Source organism: Phyllostomus discolor, chromosome 12 (assembly GCF_004126475.2).
Source record: "Phyllostomus discolor isolate MPI-MPIP mPhyDis1 chromosome 12, mPhyDis1.pri.v3, whole genome shotgun sequence".
Taxonomy (NCBI): domain Eukaryota; kingdom Metazoa; phylum Chordata; class Mammalia; order Chiroptera; family Phyllostomidae; genus Phyllostomus; species Phyllostomus discolor.
In genome coordinates, this window is record NC_040914.2 from 27,450,342 (window position 1) to 27,467,455 (window position 17,114).

General features: G+C 46.5%; 1 protein-coding gene and 1 long non-coding RNA gene across 2 annotated transcripts in view; both read left to right on the top strand.

Annotated features, from left to right (window-relative positions):
* Positions 1-17,114, top strand: part of LOC114510840 (patr class I histocompatibility antigen, A-2 alpha chain-like) — a 171,461-nt gene that overhangs the window by 80,116 nt on the left and 74,231 nt on the right. The window lies entirely within an intron of this gene.
* Positions 5,109-5,485, top strand: LOC114510773. The gene is made up of 2 exons (XR_004900312.1): positions 5,109-5,155; positions 5,318-5,485. It is a non-coding gene; the product is annotated as an uncharacterized LOC114510773 (long non-coding RNA).

Below are 17,114 nucleotides of genomic sequence, written 5' to 3' on the forward strand. Positions count from 1 at the left end.
TCGAGATATTTCCCGAGATGCCACAGACTTGCCCCCACATCCTGACAACACCAATCCAGAGGGACTCCTGCTCCCAGATTTCCTCCCAAGATCGCCATCCAAAGCCCAGGTCCTGGGCATGTCCTGTCTCACCCAGTCCCTTCAAGGTGCCCACGTCCTGGGGGTGAGCTCCCTCTCCCAGCAGAGAGGCACCCAGCTAGCTGTCTGCCCCAGGTGCTCCTCAGGGTCTTTGACAGAAGAACACTGACACAGGTTACCTTCCTCTGTCAACATTTTTATGTCTTTGAGTTTGGTTGTGGGCATGAGTTTGTATCTCTGGAGTGTGTGGTTGACATAGGAAAGTTTTATGTTTTCCTTCATGGTTTTTCATCTTTTGGTCTTAGAGAATTTTTTATTCCACAATTGTAAAAACTTCATATATATTTTCATCTAGGGGACAGGCACCCAAGGGAGAAGGGAAACAGAATTGCTTGAATTTCGGGGGCATATAGGCAGAAGTCAAATTGGTAAGGAATTCTTAGTTAGAACTCCAAAGTTTACATCTTCCTCTTTACAAATTTTTATTTATGTACAGGGCCTACAGGTTTGGTACATATTGTGCTCAATACATATTTATTTCTTGAATTAATAAAGATGTGTATGCCTACTGATGTCTCTAGGTTCACAAAAACGACACCCAGGGTCCCAAAGTGATGTGCACAAGGACCAGCTCCAGTGAGGAGTGTTTTTGATCATTTACAACCTTGAGTCTTCAAATCACATTTTGGTTAATGTCTACACACTCTACTTGTAAGTGGATATTCAGTAATATTTCTTGAATATGCTGTATTTTGAGTGTAGTTTATATGTAAGACCTTTACAGACAAATGAAGACAGCAAAGTTGTACAGAAATTAATATAATATTGGTCATCAATTATCATTGAAAAATTAAAAAACATGTAAAAAGAAGATAATAATGTCTTGAATTCATTATACAAATGGATTGATTTCTTAACTGTCCTTAATAAAAATGGAGAATAAATACAGAATGGAGAATGAATGGAGAAACACATATCTGCAATGCTGACCAGAAGGGTGCACAAACACACTTCTGCTTCATTCATTCCCAAGTGCCATGAGCCCAGGAAAGTGACCTGTGAGGGCTGAGCCAGCCTCTTCTTTATGGAACAGCAAGTTCACTTAAGAGAATGAGAGACACAGAACCTGTGATAACTGAGGTGTGGTGAACTGGTGAACACTCTCTCAAATGAACGTGAGCTTCTCCCTCAAGGAGAGTCAACGGGCAGTTGACCCCTGACAGCACTTGTTGTCTGGATGGAATGGAAGCTCTCAGAGGAAAACCAGGATTCTGGCAAACATGTGTCTCACCACCGCAGCCAGACAGCTTCCCAGAGCTGACAACCGTTTCCAGTGGGGTCTGCGGTAACATTAACAAATGTGATTTTTGATGATGTGTCATTAAATGCATCAACACTGGGAGATCTCTATCACTTAGTGAAATAATTGGTTAATTGTAAATAATCTTGCATCAGTACAAGAGCCTCTCAAGCAATGTAACAGAACAGGAAACACTCAATGGTGTAGTTTCAGATTGCACTTTGCAAAGAGCTTTTCAGGAACTACCACTTGTGTAGCTTTAGTGAACTATCCAAGATGAATATCCACACTTATTTGAAAAGGAATTAAAATGCTCCTCCTATATATTTGTGTGAGGCTGTATATTTCTTCATATACTACAACCAAATAACAGACTACATGCAGAAGCAAATATGAAAATTCAGCGGACTTCTACTCATACAGACAAGAACTGGGACTTGCAAAAACGTAAAATGTAAGCGATCGACTCTTCTCACTACCTTGTGTATTTAGAAAATAGTCTTTTATTTCATAAAAACGTTATTTCTGTTAGCATTATAGGTTATTAATATTATCCTAAACGAATTATTTTTTCAAACTCCTTTATTCCTTGTAGGGTAAATATTGATAGCTATAACTCACACAAACAAAATTATTTGGGATTCTCCCTATTTTGTAAGACTATAAATGTTCTGAATACAAAATGTTTGAGAGTCGCTGAATAAAACAGCCCGTGAGCAGGGACTCACGGAGACAGCAGGACAGAGCTCTCCGTGCAGGAGGAGGGCTCGGGTCAGAGTCCTGGGTCCCCAATCCTGGCTCCGAGGGTCTCAGCCCAAGGACCGAGTCTGGGGCAGGGACTTTCAGTGTTGGAGTATGCCCTTCTCCCCCGATTTCCCTTCTGCATCTCCTGGGTCTTCCCGCCTGGATACTCCTGACACTCTCCAAGATCTCATTCCAATTGGGTGCCCCAACTCCAGACCAGCCAATCAGCGTCACTGTGGTTCCGGCCATAAAATCTTCTCGTAGTAAATGAACTCATTCCCGCAGACACCTGCTCAGCACGGGTCGTGGATCCCCGAACCCTTCTCCTGCTGCTCTCGGGGGCCCTGGCTGTGACCCTGACCCAGACCTGGGCGGGTGAGGGCGAGGTCGGGAGGGAATGGTATGCACCAAACAGGAGCCAGGGGACCCTGCGAGGGTGCAGGACCCAGGGACCTAGCGTCTGCATTACCCCAAGCTCAGACCCCGACCGGCCTCTGGCCTCGGCCCCGCCGCTCCCTTCAGTCACGGCCCCCTTTCTGTCTCCAGGGCCCCCTGCTCCTCCCGTCCCGACAGCTGACTTCGGACGCGCGTCTTCCCCGCCTCTAGGAACCCATACTCTGAGAATTTTCAGCACCTTCGTGTCCGGACCAGGCCGCGGGAAGAACCGGTACATCAGCCTCTACTACGTGGACTACAGGGAGGTTCTGAAGTTCGGCTGGAGCCGCGGGTACCCAGGCTGGAGCAGCCGCTGGTGGAGCAGGAGGATCCACGTTTGTGGGAGGAGCAGACTCGTGTTTGCCAGGACAGCGAACACTGTTTCCGAACGGCCCTGAACAACCTGCGCGCCTACTACAACCAGAGCGAGGATGGTGAGCCACGTGCGCTTGGGTCAGGGCACCTCCCCGAGTGCCACGGACGATCCTGGGTTCACCTGAATCACCAAAGGTTGTGGGACCTATTAGCCCACAAAACCAGAAGAGCCAGCGGGAACTTTGACCCGGCATCATTCATGTTCACTTTAGATTTAATCACTTTGGTACTGTCCCCAGAGCAGGGCTAAATGGGAGGGACTAAGAGGAGAGGGGCTGACCTCCCCTCTGGGTCAGTGTCGCACACCCACCAGGAAATGACTGGCTGCGTTGTGGGGTCCGACTGGAGCTTCCTGCGCGGGTACACTCAGTTTGCCTACGACGGCACGGACTACGTCGCCCTGAAACTGGATCTGCACTCCTTCACTGTGACCAACACGGTGGCCGAGATCACATGGAGCAATTTGATACCGAACCTTGATGTGGACTCCTGGAGGTTCAGCATGGAGCACCTGTGCCTGCGCTGGTTCCACATCGTCCTGAAGAAGGAGAAGGAGATGCTGCTCTGAGCAGATACTAGGGCACAGGGCTCCCTGAGGAGCAGATCTGTAGGCTGGGGCAGCTTCCTACAAGGAGAGGAGGAAAAAGGGGCAGTGTCAGAATGTCCCTCCTGCTTGGGAGAGGGAAGAGACCCCAGATTTCCTAATTCTGTGACTCACCCGTGGCCCATCTTTCTCTAAAGGACAATAAGGGATGCAGACTCTCCCTGAAACACCCCACAGTGGTTCCCTCACAACCTGCAGCACCAGGTGCACCAGGGCGCTCTCCTGAAGGTCAGGCCTCCAGACCTTCTCTGGAGGCCTGATTTGGGTTTTCTCAGTCATCACCCTCCACCTCAGTCTGTGTCTCCCCTTAGAGACCTGGACACTCCTACCCCAGGTTCTCACTCTGAGTCTAGAACTTTCCTAGAAATAGGAGGATATCTCAGATGCCTCTGTCCAAGCTGGTGTCTGGGTGTTGCTCTCCCTTCCCCCACTCCAGCTGTCCTATCCACTCTCAGGGTGGTCACATAAACGCTCCTGGAGTGTCTATGACCATGCAGAGTTCCTGAATTTTCTCACTCTCTCCTCAGATCCTCCAAAGACACACATGACCCACCACCCCATATCTGACCACAGGGTCGCCCTGAGGTGCTGGGCCCTGGGCTTCTATCCTGCTGACATCATTCTGACCTGGCAGCATGATGGGGAGGACCTGACCCAGGACATGGAGCTTGTGGAGACCAGACCTGCGAGGGATGGGACCTTCCAGAAGTAGGCAGCTGTGGTTGTGCCCCCTGGAAAGGAGCAGAGATACACATGCCATGTGCAGCACCAGGTGCAGCCTGAGCCCCTGACCCTGAGATGGGGTGAGGAGGGGATATGGGCTCAGAGCCTCTCCTCAGGGTGTCCCTGAGCAGGGTCAGGACTCAGGCCTAAGGTTGACTTCTTATCTTCCCCTCACAGACTCTCCTCCTCAGACCGCCATCACCATCGTGGTCATCGCCGCTGCCCTGGGTCTCCTTGGAGCTGCAGCTGCTGGAGCTGTGCTGTGGAGGAGGAAGTGCTCAGGTGGGCAAGGGGTGGGGCTGAGTTTCCTGTCCCCTGGGGGTCAAGGCCAAGTAAAAGTGTGCTTTGCCTGGTTAATGGACATTGTATCCCCACTTAGGTGCTTGCCCATCTGGGGCCTGTTTCCTAACACTGACTCTTTAGTGAGGCCCATGGGAAAGTGAGGGACAAATTTATCACCTGATGATTCTAGCGATGGGGACTGATTCCCAGTTGCCAGGCCAGAGGGGAAGGTCCCTGCTGAGGACAGATATCCAGAGTGGTGGTAGGTCCAGTCCCCACACCTGTACTAACCCATGTTTCCTGACCCTAACATATTTAGTCGCAGTTCTGGAACCTTCCATGTGCTTCTGAGTATGGGGCCCCTTTAGGGTCACGGGACCCAGCCTTCCCCCTGACTTTTCACAGAACGTTTACTTCCCACAGGCAGATGCAGGAAGAGGTGCACTCAGGCTGCCTGTAAGTCTGGGTTTTTGAGAGGTGACATCTGGGACCCTTGAGAGAGTGTGAGCTAGAGTCTGTAAGGGGGGCTCCCGTACCCCGTTACTCTGCTGTTGTGTCTTCCCCAGGCAGCAACAATGCCCAGGGCTCTGATGTGTCTCTCTCAGCTCCTACAAGTGAGACCCTGAGGGCAGGAAGTGGGGGGCATTGGGACCAAGGGACACAGCTGGGTTTTGGGGACTTTCAGAGTGGGACATTCTGAGCCTGCGGAGGGCTGTGGGAGAATGTGACACTTCTGACACTGACCTGAATTTGTTCATGACAACTTTCTTACTCAGGGTGACAGAGCTGCTTTCTATGGGACTTGGTGTAAAACAGTCATTGCAGCCCCCGCCCCCAATGGGACTTTAAGGGTCCCTGACTGCTGTTTCTGCCCCCAGCATTGGAATGTTATTTAATCATCTCAACATTTCTGCATTATTTTAATATTAGTGATATGTATGTGTGTGTGTGTGTGTATGTGTGTGTGTATCAGAAGTGATTTAGATTAAAAACTCCAAGGTATATTGTTTTGGTAGGTGTTATTCTACCTACACTTTCACTCATTTTGTTAAGCTGGTCTAATTCACTTTACATTCATAAACTTACCATGAGGTGTGGAGAGTCCCCCAAACCAAATGGGACAGACTGTGTGCCATGGGACAAGAGGACCTCACACCTCCCCAGTGAGGTTTCCTGTGACCACCTGTGCTCTGTGTGCAATTCAGGGCTTCTTTCACCCCATCTGAATGTACCTTTTGGAGCCTCTGCCTGTGGCTGGTTGAATCTCCTGATTCTAATGGAATGCTGCTTTGCAGCCTAGGAGTCTCCCCAAGCTTCCAGGGCCCCCCCTTGTAGACCCTGGGGGTGTTCATGTGGGATCAGAGAGCTGACCAATCAGAAGGTGAGGAACACCTGCTTAAAGCAGGAACTGTTCCAGCATCCATGATCCTTAATCCACTACAAACACTGTTCTCATTCTGCAGATTCTGAGTCCTGGAAGGTCAAGGCCAAAGAGCCAAATTCCTTAGTCTCTTCCTTTGAGAATTCCTCCCAAAGAGAGAGCCCTCGGGCCACAGGGTCAGTCTGGCTGCTGGGCTGAGAACAGAATCAGGAGACAAGGGACCAGCGAGGCAGGAGGGAAAGGTGTGGGGAAGCTCCCATTCTGATGGGGCTGTGAGTGGTGGAAACAGTGGGAAGGGACTGGACACTAAGTGCATTTGGAAGATGGATTTCACAGCATTTCCTGAGGATTTAATCTGGGGTGTGGGAAGGAGTCAAGGAGGGCACCCCACATTTGTGCTGTGCCAGCAGAAAGATGGGGTTATATCAGCAGAGATGGGGAAGACGCTGGCAGGAGCATGTGAGGGGGAGGGGTGGGCATTTCAAGCATTCAGCTGGAGAGAAGGTCAAGGTGAGATATCTGATAGACACACCAGTGAGGTGTCAAGTTGGAAAGATGAGTGTGGGGACCTTGAGGAGAAATGTCCAGACTGAAAACATAGGTGTGGAGGTGATGCTACAAAAATGACACTTAAAGCCGTGAGCAGTGATATGGCCACCAAGGGAGCCAGGACTGTGAAAGAGGAAAGAACAAGGACTGAACACTGCACCTCCCTGTCCCGACAGTAGGGATGTTCACCCTGGTGACTCCCCAGCCTGGTGACAGCTATGTTTCCCCATCATTCATTCACAATTTGGTGTTTGTGAGTCATCAGTATTTTATGGGGAGATGTTGTGAGATTATCTTGCTGTGCTGTTCACCACTTCTCCACTCACCCTCCTTAGCTACTCCTATAACTTCCACCTAAGTCAATGAAAATGTGCTGGTTGTCCCATATCTGCCCCCAACATTTATTAGTAGTGTGTAAGTACAGCTTAGGGAATATAGTCAATAATATTATCATAATTATGTTTGGTGTCAGATGGGACCTAGAATTATCAGGGAGATTACTGAATAAGGCATAAACGTGTTTAATGTGTGTACATTTTCACTCGTGGACACAGACAACAGTGTGGTAGTATCATGGGGTGGGTGTTGGCACAGGTGGGAGAGGAAATGGGGGGATAAGTGTTGATGGGAAAATAAAAAGAAAGAAAAGAAACATAAAATCATTATTTTAACTTAAAAAAGGTGCTAACTTGGACATCATGCCCGACATTCTGACAGCAGTTCTTGAGGAGAAATTTGAGCAGTTTTTGACAAGCTCATAAGCCATCTTGGTCTCAGAAAAATTTTGAACCACACAATTCTGTGATATGGTAGGGCCCAGGGTGGGGAAAGGACTTAAATGCATGTTTAAGGGTTTTTTGGTTTTTGATTTTTTCTGGGTGGGGGAAGGTCATTCATATGTTGTCATATGATATGAAAGGCACAGAGTTTTCTGTACCATGGGGTAGAGTCAAGCAGAAGATGGAGAAAGTGGCTCTCAATTCAACATAATGAAAAGCTTAGAATGCACTCTCTCTGTGAGAGAGGGATTATCCCCCTGAGTGATTTCTGGAGCAAATAATGGACCCCAAAATTTTCTAATGAAGACATAGAAAGATTTCTATGTGGGATATTGGGGATTCACTCTGTTTCAGGAAAAGCCACAGAACAGACCTGAGGTGTGAGCAGCAAGAGCTATGGGACTAGAACCAACAGGAAGACCAATCTAGATCACAGGGGGTGACAGTATGAGGGACTTGGGGACAGGGTTCTGAGAAGAGAAGGAGCTGAAGGAAAGGGGCCAGTGGGAAACATCATGATATGAGCTCCTGGTCCAGATGTCCCTGCATCCCAGTGACATGTGACTCTAAGCTCAGCTCCTCCCCAGTAACAGGGGACACTTTCTCTGTCTCCTGCCTGCTGCTCCTGAGGGCATCTCTGTAATGGCCATCACTGTCACCAGATGTGTCCGAAGGTGATCTGCATGGGACAAGTTTGCTCTACCTTAGAGATGCCCCAGGTTCCCCCCACACACAGTGTCACTGACAGAACAGATGACATGATAGTGGCATCTCTGTGGGGAAGTCAGAACCACACATTCTGTCCCTGTAATTGGGGTCAGGAGCCACCCTGTCTGAGGAATCCCTGCACAGAGCTGTGGAGCTCAAACCAGCCAGGTAAGGGCTCCCTCAAGTCCACTCTCAGGGCAGAACCAGGAGGGGTCAGCCCAGGAGGGACTTGGACCTGTGGGAGGACAGCACCCTGGGCGGGACTGTACTGAGCCTGCCTGGTCCTGAGCTGCACCCCCTGCCTGGGCTGGGCAGGTGGGAGATGGGGAAGTGCTGGGGGTATTTCAGGTGGGGCCAGTCTCAGGAGGGTCCCTGCAGGTCCCTGTGCCCTGGAGTCCCCATCAGTGAGAGAAAGGGGTTTGGTCGCTTGGGAACCTGGGCACACTCTTTTATGGCAAGAGCCACGGAGCTCCTCCACCCTGAACAAAATTCCACTTTTCTGAGACCTCCCAGGTTTAGAGTTGGGTGTGAGGACAGGAGTGTGAATTTATATGCACTATTCAGTTATAACCTAAAAATCCTGGATCATGAAATAAGACCAAATGAGCGACACACACGCAACTATAAACGAGGGACACAGAGAGGTGTCTGCTCTTCAGCTATCCACACATACACACTTGTCCTGTCTCAAATCCCCTGCAGGAGGTGCCAGCCTCTCAGGAATTTCCACCAGGACATCTTCACCCTCCCCTGTGGTTACTGTATGTGAGTGGCACTCACATTTCTGTCTCTCATTGAATGGGGACACCCCTCTGAACTCTCATAACCCGAGGCAGCAGGGAAGGACAAAGAATTTGGAGTGAGATGAAATCTCATTATTTTCCAAGTCTGCCAGAATGGGTCCATGTGGTGAAGATCATTCAATATGACTTTTTAAAAAATACAATTATGAATATGATAATACCTTCTGCAGTAATTCAACAGTGTGCTTCATATTCAGAAATATCGATGTTTCTCTCTCACACATCAATGTTTCTCTCCCTTCCTATCTCTCAGAAAACAATGAAAAAAATGTCCTACAGTGGGGATTAAAGAAAGATAATAAGGAAAGGAAAAGCTTATTTAAGGAGGTGGCACCAAATGCTGAGTAACAGGTGAGTTGATTCCCCAATGCCTCTAGGGTGTGGGTTTAGAGAGCACTAAGGGACTTAGGCTCCAGGTCTCCATTGATTGGTCAGCACTAGAATTCAGGGGAGGTGATCATTGCATCTGGTCCTATGTCAGCAATGAGGCTGTTCTGTCTGGTTTCCCAAGTTCATTCCATGACTCACTCCAGAGTCTAAATCTTCATGAGTACATATTTGAACACATCAGATATTCATCCACTTTCATCTATGCAGACACCTGTCCACAGCCCTCAGTGTTGCCACAGGTGGACTGGGTCCCTGCACACCTGGAGTCAGGCAGACACCCTGGATGTCCCTGACCTCACCTCAGGCAGCCCTGGCCTCTCCTGTTCTGGATCCCCTGTCACCTGGATCCCACATGTCCCTCTTTTTTATTCACTCCCTCATTTTTCCCACTTTGTCTGGTAGTATTTCCCAAACAAAACATGAGAAGTTAACTATGAAAACTCTAAATACATGAAGAAACTGTAGGCTATCCTAGCCCTTACTCACATCTTGACTGGATATAGAACTCTGTGTTGGAAATAATTTTTTTCTGCAGAAAGTAGGAGGCATCATAAAAGTGTCTTCTAGTCTCTAGGCCCTTATTTGCTGCCGCTTGAAGTTTTCAAGGTCTCTTCCAGCTTGTTTCTGAAGTTTCTCTGTGACATGTCCCGCTGTGGGTCTGTTTGTATCTGCTGTGGTAAGAATTTGATTAGGCCATTCAAAATGTAATTTTTTATCTGTAAACTTTGAGAAATATTCCTGAAAATGTTAAAAATCATTTCCTACTCATCATTATTTTTAGACAGATGTTATAAACTTGTTGGGATCCCTTGACAGACCGACTAAGAAGTCTTTTCTCCAGCTTGTCCACAGTTTTCCATTTGTGCGACTCAGTAGAAGAAAAACATGAATCTTCCAGGTCACCTACTGATTTATTCATTTCTGTGATGATATTTTTTAATTCCAAGAGGCCTTTCCTATTCTATGACTGTGCATAATTGTTCTGCTTCAGATGCCATTATCTTTTACGTCTTTCAGGTAAGATGGAGATCAGTGGAAGGGGACCCATAGGTCTCCTGTTTATCCATTCCCGTGAAATCAGGAACTTTTTCTCCACTGCACTTGATCATGATTACATTTCTGCTTGTCATTTCTCCTAATGGCCCATCTCCCACACAACAGTGCCAGAGTCACAGAGCCAGGGTCCTACTCTTGCTCTGTATTCTGTCTTCACACTCTAATTGTGATGTAGTGAAGACCTTGAAACACATGCTGGATGATGATCTTGACTAAGGTTTCCATAGCTAAGGTACACTGCCCCTGTTGTCCTCCTAAGCTCTGAGGCCAGCAGCCTCCTATCACAGAACATTCTGGAACAATGCAACAGTTCACTTGCACGGACTGCAGAGTCACAGTGAGGCAGGATAGCAAGAATATAAGAAAATTGGTGAATGGAATGGGGAAACTGAGGCAAGAAAATCAAAGAAGGCAAAACAGTCTGAAAAACTTATAGCCAGCTGGTGAATCACCAAACCTTATTTCCCCTAAGGACACTTGAGAACAAATGATTTGTACATCTCCTATTTAACAGTGAATGCATAGCATACATCACCCTGGTTGGAATAAACACAGCAGAGACCCAGTTAATGTCATTTGTGCCAGATGAACCCAAGGCCAGATGAAACCAGGGGAACAAAGAAAAAAACAAAACAAAACAAACAAACAAACAAAAAACATTAGAACCAGACAGACCTAAGATAAAAGTAAAACAGTGGAGACAACGAGAGGATAATCCCCAACCCAACTATGTGTTCATTTTGATGCATCAGCATATCAAAAACACTCCTCAAAAACTGATGAATATTCTGCTGAAACCCTCCCCTAAGATGCTCACCCACAAAAGTGAGATGAAATCACTGCAGACAGAGACCTGGGACAGCTCACTCTAGAGCGCACCCACACCCCCATGTCAGACATGAACTTCTTTCTCTCCTTCTGACCTCTAAGGTGCCCTTGAGATTATCAACCAGGGGAGCAGCAGGTAGTGGCAGCTTCTCCTAGGCTTATCCCCCATCCTATTTCAAGGCCCCATTTTTCCCTGACTCTCCAGTGAGCTAACAGCAACCCCACCTTTGCTCACTTCTGTCTCTGTGAGTTTTATTTCCCTTTGAGCTGACAGAAATCTTGTCTAGGCTCTCTCCAGTTACTTCTTCTACCCTAAGTCTTTCCTTAGTGTCACTGTCCCCAGCTTTAATAAACATTTCAAAATCTCCTGGACACAGGTTGTGAAATCTTATCCAGAGGAAGTCAAGCATCCACATGCCACTCACCACAAACTGCACACCACACACCACAGGCTGACCTGAGGCAGAACTGCTCAGGCCCAGGCCTGTCCAGTACCAAAAGCAGCCAAGGGACCCAGTGAAAGTGAGTCATCAAGGCTCTGAGAGACAATGCCCTGCATTCACTGCAGCCCCACCACCGGGAACCTCTCTGAGTCTCCTTTCCTCTGTGCTCCACAAGGATCCCACATCAAGTGCCCAATGGGTTTACACTTGACCTTCTATGTAGATCCCATGGTGTCACTGCCTGAGACACATTAAGTGATCCTCTGTCCACAGTTATCATCATTCTATTGATTGGAGCATTTAGAGATATTCCACCCTTTGGCTTTTATAAAACCACAACACAAAAAAATCCTTGAATATATATTTTTGAAGTATATGTGATTGTCTTCTTAGGACATATTCCTAAAAGAGGAATTACTGTGTCAAAATGTAAGCACATGTAAATTGCTGAGACCTTTTGCAAAAGCATCCTTCAGGAGTTTTGTCCTGGTTTTCAATCCCTTCCTTCAACCTTTATACAGAACGAGTTCCCTACCCTCTGGCTAAAATACTCATCATTTTCTTTCATTTTTGCCAAATTGATAGATTTTAAATTTATTCCTATTTTTAACCCACATTCTAGTTTTCGTGTACATGTATTTATTAGACATATAATTGTTTAACATTTGCACTTCTGCTTTTCAAAATCGTTTCTCAATATTCATTATATTTTGATTATTTTTAAAGATTGAATTTAAGAAGGAAGGAAAAGCAGCCCCAACACTGGAAGGGGTCTGGCACTTAGAGGGAGGCCCAGTCTTGCCAGGAGCGGGCCTGGTGCTCTCACTGCTAGGCCTGGTGATTCTCCGGTTGGACACACGTGGCCTCACAGAACATCAGCATCAGACAAGGACATCCCGAGATCAGGACGACAGGAGACAGACCAACACCACAGTGCGTCTTGCCTTAGCACAGACAGAAAGGAGGCACGGTGCAGGTCACACACCACCAAGCAGCTCCAGGCGGGTCAACAGCAGGGAAGGCAGCGTCTTTCCTATCACCCCTCATCCTCGCTCCCGTCCGCCTCCTCCCAAGGTATTTCCTGAGATGCCCAATCACAGACTTGCCCCGTCGTTCTCACGACACCAATCTAGAAGGGCTCCTGCGTTCACAGATCCTCCCACGATCTCTGTCCAGAGGCCGTGTCCTGGGCACATCCTGTCTCACTCAGTCCCTCCAGCTACCCACGCCCCTGGGGGTCCGCTCCTCGAAGCAGCGATACACACAGCCCGCTGTCTGCCCCAGACCCTCCTGGGGTCTTTAGCGGAAGAACACGGCCACATGTTACCTTCCTCTGTCGACATTTTTATGTGTCTTTGCATTTGGTTATGGGCGTGAGTGTGTATCTCCAGTGCGTGTGGTTGACATAGGAAAGTTCTTTGTTTTCCTTCAAGGTTTTTTATCTTTGGGTCTTGCTTAGAGAAGTTCTTATTCCACAATTGTAAAAACTTTAGATGCATTTTCATGTTGGGGAGAAGGGTCCAAGGGTAGAAGGAAACAGAATTATTAGAGTTTGGGGAAAACATGGGGAAGACAGAAAGGTAGGATATCTAAGGTGGAACAACATTTACATCTTCTGCTTCACAACTTTTTAAGTATGTACAGCGCCCTCGGGTGTTTAGTGCATGTTGTGTTCAATAAACAGTTTCTCTTGAAGTAAAGCCTCATGTGTCTGCTCATGCTCACCAGGTTCACAAAAACAACACCAAGGGTCCCAGAGTGATGTGCACAAGGACCAACTCCAGTAACGAGTGTTTTGGATCATTTACTACCTTAATGCATTACATCACATTTTGGTTAATGTCTGCACACTCCAGCGGGTAACCGCATAGTAAGTAATCTTCCTTGGGCATGCTATGTTTCGAGGATGTATCTAAACCCTCACAGACGAATGAGGATCCATGACTTCCATGTGGCAATCATTTTAATATATGTCAACCTGAGTCACACAGTGTCTTTGGGGGTGGTGGGCAGGGACTGAAAACTACAAACATTCTAGAGGAGCACTGTCTCATAGGGCAGCTACGAGGTATTTTATGGCTTTTCAATTAAAAATAAGTAAAATGAAAAGTTCAACTGCTCCACATACAGGTCACACTGCAAGTGCTCAACAGCCACCTCCAGCCAGTGGCGGCCATGTTGGATGTGCAGACACAGAACAATCCCTTATTCCAGAACATTCTATCACACAGAACTGAGCTTCATGTTGTCTGGGCCTCCAGTCACAGCACTAGACCCATGAAAATGAAAGGGACAACATCATCTCTCTGACAGATGACACCAGATTTTTGTCTGGGACATGAGTATATATCAAGCTTGTGTATAACAAACAAAACTAGGTTACCTGTGGGTCTGGTGTCTTTGGGCACACTCTGTTCCCAGTTCCAAAGGAGAAACACCTTTCCTCCCACCTGTCTTCCCAGACTGAGGACACTCTCTAAAATCTCATTTTCAGGGGGTGAGCTTTCTTCTAGAAGAACCCAGAGCAATGCTTTCAGCAAGATGTGGAGAAGAGAGAGAGGGATTCTAGGAAGTGAGGAGGATGGTGGGGAGACTCCCCCTGGTTTATCCAGAACAACCATTCTCAATGTGTGGCCTGCAGAACCTTTGAAGTTTCTAAGAGCCTTCCATGGGATCTATGAGGTCAAAACTATTTTCATAGGTTAAGGACATCCTTTGCCTTTTTCACTGTGTCCTCATTTGCACTGAAGTAAACTTAGCAGAAATGGAGGCTGGGACACCCAACTGCAGTAGCAGGCATTCTTCACCACCACCCCTCATAGACCACAAAACAAAACCAGTGTCACTTTAGAATGACACAGCCAAGGATCGAAAATTATTATCTTTACTAAATCATCGTCCTTAAATTGAATTTTCAAAATATCTTGGCTTTCCATAGAGATGGCTGTGTAGGTAAAAGCAGTATTTTCATCACCCCACAAGGAATTCAAAATTACAACTACACTACAAAAACCCATCATTCAGAACCACTTGATATCCAACTGAACAGATATTCTACAACTACAATATTAAAAAAGATACATCAAGACCGGAAGGAGGGGTACACATGCAGAATGTGCTGGTTCCACACCCACATGTGGTAAATAAAAACCAAAGGGGATATTTGGGGGATATTTTTGCTGTGGAAGACACTCCTGAGGAGCAAGGAATTTCAGCCCTATGTGAGGCTCCTCAACCCAGGGTTTCAGTGCCAGGAACACAGGTCTCCACAACTTCCAGTTGTAAAAAACCAGTGGTGATTGTGGCTGAGTGGGAAGGAAGCTCCTGGAGTCCCAGGCACTTCCTCTTAAATACCCGCATGTACATGGACTTACTCTGGGCTCAAGTGCTGCGTCATCAGCTCAAAAAGCACCAGGAACATACGGTGAAGCAACTGAGTTATTTTGTACCACACAGAGAGCTGAGGGGCAGCTGTCTCCCAGATGGAAGTGCTGGCAGAGGCCTTTGCTCCTTTTCTGAGCCCTCCCCCACTCAGAGCTGTCAAGTGGACACCAGATCTGAGTATCCAATAACCTGGCTCTCACTCTTTTCCCCACCCTGGTGATACCCTGGAACCCCATCACACTCAACTTGCAGGCTCCCCATGACACTTTCCAGTGATATTTCTATACAAACAGCCCTTTTTCCCTCATGTTGTAGATTTTCCTAAAATGTCTCAAAAGCAGAATCTGCCCTAGGCATGCCCTTCATCTCCAGCTACAGGGCCCGAGAGCCAGTGCTAGTGGCAGCTGGCCTTGGTTTGTAGCTTGGCTTCTTGGAGGCACCTCCAAGTCCAGCACAAATAGCAGCCATCCTTGGATTGCTTTGCAGCTTATACGAGGTGGCCCTGGGAAAGGCATAGGTAATGGGTGACCATGGCCTGTACCTCCCAAGAAGTCCCTGAACCAGCATACCTGATGAACAGCTTCAGACACCAGAAAAGCACTCCCTCACCACCTCTACAGCAACACAGTCAAGGGGCTGACTCAGTGGGTACCAGAGCCTCCATGGTGATCACAGCCAGTCCTCATAGCCGACCAGCCTGTGGATAAATCCCTTCCATTGCCAACAGCAATCATGACTCAACTATAACAGGAGGGTGCACATGGCAGAAGGGGGATGAACCTGAAATGCCTGGTTGGGTTACCAAGGAGGCTGCACCACTAGGCCCTCTGGGACACCTACTACATAAGGACAGTCTACCAAGACCAGGAGATGGAGCAGCTCTATTTAACACACAAACAAGCACAGGAAGGTTGCCTAAGTGAGGGGACAAAGGAACATACCCCTAAAGAAAGAACAGAACTGAACTCCAGGAAAAGAACTAAAAAAAAAAAAAAAAAGGAAGCAAGCATTCTACCAGATACAGAGTTCAAAACACTGGTTATAAGGATACACAATGAACTTAGGGGAAGAGTAAATGAAATTAGTGTGAACTTCAACAAAGAGTGGACACATAAAAATGGAGAAAGAAAACACTGTAAGTGAAAAATTCAATTACTGAAATGAAAAATACATTACACAGGCTCAACAGTAGAGTAGTTGAAACATAAGATGAAATAAGAAATTGGGAAGATAAGGAAGCAGGAAACATCCAGACAGAATAGCAAAAAGAAAAAAATACAGAAAATAAATGAGGATAGTATAAGAAGGCTCTGGAAAAACTTCAAGCTTACTCACATTGACATCATGGGGGTATGGGAAAGAGAAGAGAGAGAACAATGAATTGAAACCCTAGTTTTCAAAATGTAGTGATGGGAAAATTTCCTAAACTGGTGAAGGAAGTAGGCATACAAATCCAGGAAGTGCAGAATCACAAACAAGATGAACCCCAAAAGGCCACACCAAGAAACATCATACTTCAAATGCCAAAAACTAAAGACAAAGCAAGAATTTTAAAAGCACCAAGATAAACATAGTTAATTATCTACAAGGGAGCTCCTGATTTTCTCACTAGAAACTTCTCAGGCCAAAAGACATGGGAAAAGCTTTCATTTTTAATGAAAGGACAGATAAAGGACTTCCCAGATACGAGAAAGCTAAAGGAGTTTATCACCACCAAACCAGTATTATAAGAAATGTTAAAGGGTCTTCCAGGAGAAGAGGAAGAAGAGGAAGAAGAAGAAGGAGGAGAAGAAAAAATATGAGTAATAAAATGGCTATAAGTACATATCTATCAAAAGTAACTTTAAATGAAAATAAATTAATTGCTCCAATCAAAAGACCTAGGGTGACTGAATGAATAACAACACAACCTTCTTATATGCTGTCTATAACAGGATCAATTCAGATCAACAGACAAACACAGAATGAAAGTATAGGGATGAAGAAAACATATTTCATGAAAATGGAAATGAACAAATAAAAAAGCTGCAGTGACAATACTTAAGCCAGACAACATAGACTTAAAAGAAAGGCAATATAATAAGAGAGAAAGAAAGGCCCATCATATCCACCTTTTGGTATTTATTTAAAGAAAACCAAAACACTTCACCAAAAAGACATACTCATTCATATGTTCATTGCAGCATTATTTACAAAAGCCAAGATATGGAGCCAACCTGGGTGTCCATTAACAGGTGATTTGATAAAGAGGT